Here is a 6,247-nt window from a genome sequence, read left to right as displayed (position 1 = left end):
CATATGAGCTCTTGAATGGTAGAAAGCCCAACATTGCATATTTTCAGGGTCTTTGGCTGCAAATGCTATATCTTGAAGAAAGGCACTAGATTGGGCAAGTTTGATAAGAAGTGTGATGAAGGATTCCTACTTGGATATTCCACTATAAGCAAAGTATATAGAGTTTGGAATTTGGATAGTGGTACTCTTGAGGAAGTTCATGATGTTGAATTTGATGAAACCAAGGGTTCACAAGTAGAGAATGAGAACTTGGAAGATGTTAAAGGCATTCAATTTTCAAATGCCATGAAGAACATGGATATTGGTGAATTGAGGCCTAGGCAAGTGAATGATGATGAAGATAATCAAGTGCAAGTGCTCTCTAACTCAAATGTGCAAGATGATACGAATCAAGTTAGTGCAAGTGACTCTCATGATAATGAACAAGATCAAGTGGCTAGTACATCATCTCAACCCAATGATCAAGCAAGTGCAAGCAATCAAGTTCCAATCCTCCAACCAACCAATATTGTAAGAAATCATCCATTGGATACTATCAGTTGGTGATATTTCAAGAGGTGTACAAACAAGATCAAGATTTGCATCATTTTGTGAACACTTCTCATTTATGTCATCCATTGAACCAAAGAAGATAGATGAAGCATTGAAGGATGTTGATTGGGTGAATGCTATGCATGAAGAATTGAATAACTTCACAAGAAATCAAGTATGGGAGTTGGTAGAAAGACTAAAGGGACACAATGTGATTGGAACCAACTGGGTCTTTAGAAACAAGCAAGATCAAGATGGGATAGTAGTAAGGAACAAAGCAAGATTGGTAGCACAAGGCTATACACAAGTTGAAGGTCTTGACTTTGGAGAAACATATGCCCCTGGTTGCTAGATTAGAAGCAATAAGAATCTTGCTAGCCTATGCTTGTGCCTACAACATCAAGCTCTATCAAATGGATATTAAGAGTGCATTTCTAAATGGCTACATCAATGAAGAAGTATATGTTGAGCAACCTCCCAGTTTTGAAGATGATAAGAAGCCTGACCATGTGTACAAGTTAAAGAAGGCATTGTATGGCTTAAAGCAGGCACCTAGAGCATGGTATGAGAGATTGAGGGATTTCCTACTCTCTAAAGGGTTCACAATGGGCAAGGTTGACACCACTCTTTTCATCAAGAAGATTGGAAAAGACTTGTTTGTGTTGCAAATCTATGTTGATGACATCATATTTGGATCAACAAATCAAGATTTTTGTGATGAGTTTGGAAAGATGATTGCTAATGAGTTTGAGATGTTCATGATTGGAGAGTTGAGTTACTTCCTTGGTCTTCAAATCAAGCAATTGAAGAATGGTACTTTTGTAAGTCAAGGCAAGTATATCAAGGACATGATCAAAAAATTTGGCATGTGTGATAGCAAATTCATTAGCACACCAAAGGGAACCAATGGCAACTTGGATAGTGATGCAAGTGGAAATATGGTGGATCAAAAGTTGTATCGGTCTATGATTGGAAGCCTACTCTATGTGACCGCATCAAGGCCGGATGTCATGTTTAGTGTATGCATGTGTGCAAGATTTCAAGCCTCACCAAGAAAAAGTCATTTGAAGGCTACAAAGAGAATATTGAGGTACTTGAAGCATACACAAAATAGTTGGTTTGTGGTATCTGTCGGTGTTTCGTACAAGCACCGGCAAGTAAATTTATAGTAATGCGCGTTAGGCTCGGATGGTGCGCTAAAGGACACAAGATTTATACTGGTTTGGGCCGAAAGTCCCTACGTCCAGTTTGTTGCTGCTCGTGTTATTAGCACCGTGAACTGGTTTGTAGTAAGGGGTACAAACGATCGAGAGAGAGGACTGGTCCCAAGTCTCTGATGGAAGGGTTGAAGGGAGGTCAAGAGGTTCGAAACAACTTGACTGTGTGTATCTGTGTGTCGTATTCTTCGGTCTCCTAGAGTCCCTCCTCTGATGGAGGAAGCGCATCCCCTTTTATAGAGGAAGGGGGTGGCTTTTATAAGGGCGAGGGTTTAGGATGTATACGCTACTTAGTCTTGTGGCTCACGTCTACCTGGCTTCGTTCTTCATTTTGATGAGTACGAAGGAAGATAAGCGCCTACAATACTGTTGATGTCTCTGTAGGATGTCAGGTTGATTACAGAATGCTGCCCTGCGTAGGGTGTGGGCTATAGTACAGTGGTTTTGACTTATTGGCCTCTCCTAGCCTTGCTCCGCACGCCTTCTGGTTCCTGTGAGTCTTCGTCGGAGGGACGAGGGGTCAGGGTCCGGAGCGATGACATGGTCAAGGCCTTCTGACTTGGCAGGACCTATGGGGTCGGGAAGCGGGTGCCGCTCCCTCGGGTCCATAGCGTGGTGACAGAATGTCCGTCATGCGTGGAGATATTAAGTCCTTTTCTGGAGCATAGCGGTTGTCGTATATCTTCGTCGGGTTGCGTGTCCCAGGGCTAAAGGCTGGCACCTACAACTCTATAGGGCGAGGAGCACGCACCTGTACAACCTTTTGGGCTCTACGGTGCCCGAAAGGGTCTAAAGCACCTATCCTGTCATCCCCTGGTAGTACTTTTCCTGCTAGGGCGCAGGGTATGGTCCTTGGAGCCATGGTTGACCCGAATGTCTTGTCTTGCCCTGTACTTATCATCTTGAGGGAATGGGGAGAAGTTGTCAGGGAGGATGAATCCAATCTTTAGATATGGAGCAGGGTGAGACTCGTTCCTTGCCGTCGGGCGAAACGGAGACCAATTCCTATCTCTCGGGTGAGACCAACCTCGCCCCTTCGGGGTCGGGCGAGGCGGAATCTATCCCTCAGCCCTCAGGCGAGACCGAGCCCGCCCTCAAGGCATCGGGCGAGACGGAGTTTATCCCTTGGCCCTCGGGCGAGACCGAGCCTGTCCCAATGGCATCGGGCGAGACGGAGATTAACCTTGAGCCCTCGGGCGAGGCTGAGTTATCTCCCAAAGGCGTCGGGCGAGGCGGAACCGAACTCCTGTCACTTGAACAAGGGATGAAACGGCGCCCTTATGCGTCCGGAAGTTTTTCACTTTCGGTGGTTATTGGTTCCACCTTCTGGGGTACCCCAGTATTAGGTCCCCGATAGTAGCCCCCGAGCCTGTAGGTGATTCGAGTAGAACCACCTGGAGGGTGTTTTTTGACTTCGTCGAAGTTACTTTGCCAGAGGGTGTAGCCCCCGAGCCCCTGGGTGATTCGAGTAGAGTCGCCCGGGGGGTTGTATCGGTCCCTTCGCAGGTAAGGCTGAAGGACTTAGTTTTTTATCAACTGGATGTTTTTCCGAGTGGGTCGTGGTATCCCGTTTGCTAGGAACTGACTTGGGGCTGACCTAACTGGTGCTTCTGCCCTTGATTTCGGATCGTTCGTGGATCCTTCCTTAGTTGGGCCGGCCGGCGAGCTTCTGGGCCCTAGGTGGGCCAAAGAGAAAAGAACAGGCCTTCGTGGCTTGCATTTCCCAGGTGGGTAGAGAGTCCGTATTCACCTGGGGAAGGCGAACCGTCTGCCGAGATTTTTGGGGTGAGAGGATAGGGACTACGGGCGCATGTCCCGCGACGTGACGCGGTGGCGCGCGTGGCAGGCCTAGAGATCGAGGTGGACGGTTGTCCTTCTCGCGTCCGTCGCCCCCTATAAAACCATGGGGTTCGCCCCCAAGGTTCCAGTATTTCGCTCCCCTGCCTTCGTGTTCTGAAACATCCTGCTGCCAATCGCCCCAGCCTCCTGTGCCCGTATCGCCACCACCGACCAGCTTGCGTTCGTGTTGCAACCGCCGTCAAGCTCGCGCTTGCCCTTCTCCCTAATTGATTTAATGGAGTTGTGGGACAGATCTAGCATCACCTCCCGGCGTCTGGAGGGCCTCGTCCGCCGTGGCCTTCTCCGCCCACTGTCCACCGTCCAGGAGTGGCTGCTACCTGGCGACGAGGGTGAGCCGGTGCCACCTGAAGGGTATGTCGTCTCTTTTGCCATCTTCCATGAGCGAGGATTCGGGATACCCGCGCCTAGATTCCTTCGGGGGCTGCTGGATTACTATGAGGTAGAGCTGCAGCATCTAACTCCCAATGGGATTCAACACATGGCAGCGTTTGTTGTCCTGTACGAGGGTTTCCTGGGGATCGATCCCCATTTTGATCTGTGGCGGTATTTTTTTAACATTAGTTTGTCGAAGAGGAAGATTGGGGGGAAAGATGTGAACGCGCTGATGGGATGTGCCAACATTCATCTGCGCCATACCCGGTCGAGGGGTTACCCATACATGCGTCTGGCAACATCCAACAAGGGATGGCACTCGCAGTGGTTTTATGTTAGGGATGATGCGAGTGCCACCCTACCGAAGTACACTGGACGTCTTATTGTGGACGTTCTGGGGTCGTGGGGCTGGGGCGTCCAGTCCAAAGACAAGAAACACATCTCTGACCTTCTTTCCACCCTCCAAGCCCTGAAGGATCAGGGTGTAAAGGGAACGGGGATTATTGGTGCCTACCACGCGAGGAGGGTGGCGCCCCTAATGGCGTGTGTGCTTCCCCTGCATCGGATGATGCCTAGGGATATCGTTCGAGGGGACGGTGCTCGTTGACGAGGCGCTCCCTTACTCGGAAGTGGCACAGCGCATCAAGGAGGCGACGGAGCCGACTGAAGGATTCTACAGGCAGGGTCCTCGACATTGTGTATCCGGTGCCCGGACACCCCCTAATGTGGCCGGAGCCTGGATTCTTTGAATTCGTAAGCCCTCTTTTCCCGTGCTCTTTTCTTTTTCCTGGATCTCCATTTTTTAACACTTGCTTTGTGACGTTGGGACCAGCCAAGGGGCTAGTCTTCAAGGACAGTCCGGTTCTGCTGCCGAAGGACAAGGTCGTGGCGGCGGCGAATCGACTCGCGGCCGAGCGGGACAAGAAAGCAAGGGAGGAGATGAAGAAGGCGAAATGACTGAAACAGGAGGCATGGGATCGGGGAGAGGACGTGAGCAGTGAGGACGACGATGATGATGATGATGATGACGACGACAACGAGGTAGCCATCGGCATGGATTGGGGCGTCCTGGAGGACGAGGATACGCTGACAAGTGGCCACCCATCCATGCAGGGGCCCTTCCCTTTCCACGCGGAGGGAAGTGAATCGATGAGGTCGGTGGAGGCCGGTGAGTCCGCCACTTCGCACGACGTGCCGGTCGAGGACCGGTGGATGGGGGAGGGCGAGCTTGCTGCTGCCAACCCCGAGGCGATGATGGAGGGGATCGGCTCTGGTGCCATGCCCGACGAGACAATGGAGGGGGGCGGCTCTGGTGCCGCGCCCGACGAGACGATGGAGGGGAGCCGCTCCGATGCCGCGCCCTGTGAGACGATGGAGGGGGGCGGCTCCGGTGCCGCGCCCGACGAGATGATGGAGGGGAGTGGCTTCGGTGCCACGCCCAACGAGATGAACCCCTCTACCCTAGAGCAGGGGGCAGGCTCGAAACGGTCCCGCCCGGATGAGTCGGGGCAGGGATCTGGGGATCCATCCCCAAAACGCTTCCGCCAGCCGAGGACGCCAATGTAAGCTGCTGATTCCCCTGTTTTCATCCTTTTTCCATTTCTATTTTGACTTAATGGTTATTACCGTTGTGCAGGTTCTTGCAGACAGGTCACCCCCTGGGGCTGGCGCCCAAGAAGGGTCTCGCCATTTAGGCGGGACAGACGGCATCGCCTGGAGTCACCCCTATTTCGGGCAGGAGTGGTGCCAACATCGGGGCCGTGTTGGCCGACCCGACGGCGCCCGTGGTGGCTCCCATGCCCACAGAGGTTACTGAGCGAAGCGGCCTCCTCCATGGCAGGACGTGGAACAGTCGGCCGAGGGCCGCATACCACCAGTGGAGGTGGTCGTGACCGCGCTAAGCCAGGATCAGCCGAGCACGGTCGTGGTGGCGCCTGAGGGCGTAGTGCAATCCGTGCCACCAGGGGCCCAGATGGATCCGCCCTGTGGCGCTCGAAGTGGCCCAGACGGAGGAGGGTCCTAGCCGGAGGGTCCTCGAGTGTGGCGGTGGTGCCACACAGGGTCAGGAGGGAGCCGCCCCCAGACCCCTTTATCGGGAGGAAGCCGCTCCCCTGCGCGGGGGGAGCCGCCGCTCTAGTGGATGGCCGCTCAGGACCCGACGTCGGCTCTTTTCTTCGCTTGATGATCATTCCGAGAGCATAGAGCAGGGAGGGTCTTGACATCGGGATCTCGACCATGCTGAACGCCCTAGGACCAGGCCAGAGGAG

The sequence above is a fragment of the Miscanthus floridulus genome, chromosome 5, assembly GCF_019320115.1.
Source record: "Miscanthus floridulus cultivar M001 chromosome 5, ASM1932011v1, whole genome shotgun sequence".
Classification (NCBI taxonomy): Eukaryota; Viridiplantae; Streptophyta; class Magnoliopsida; order Poales; family Poaceae; genus Miscanthus; species Miscanthus floridulus.
This window is presented reverse-complemented; position numbering follows the sequence as displayed.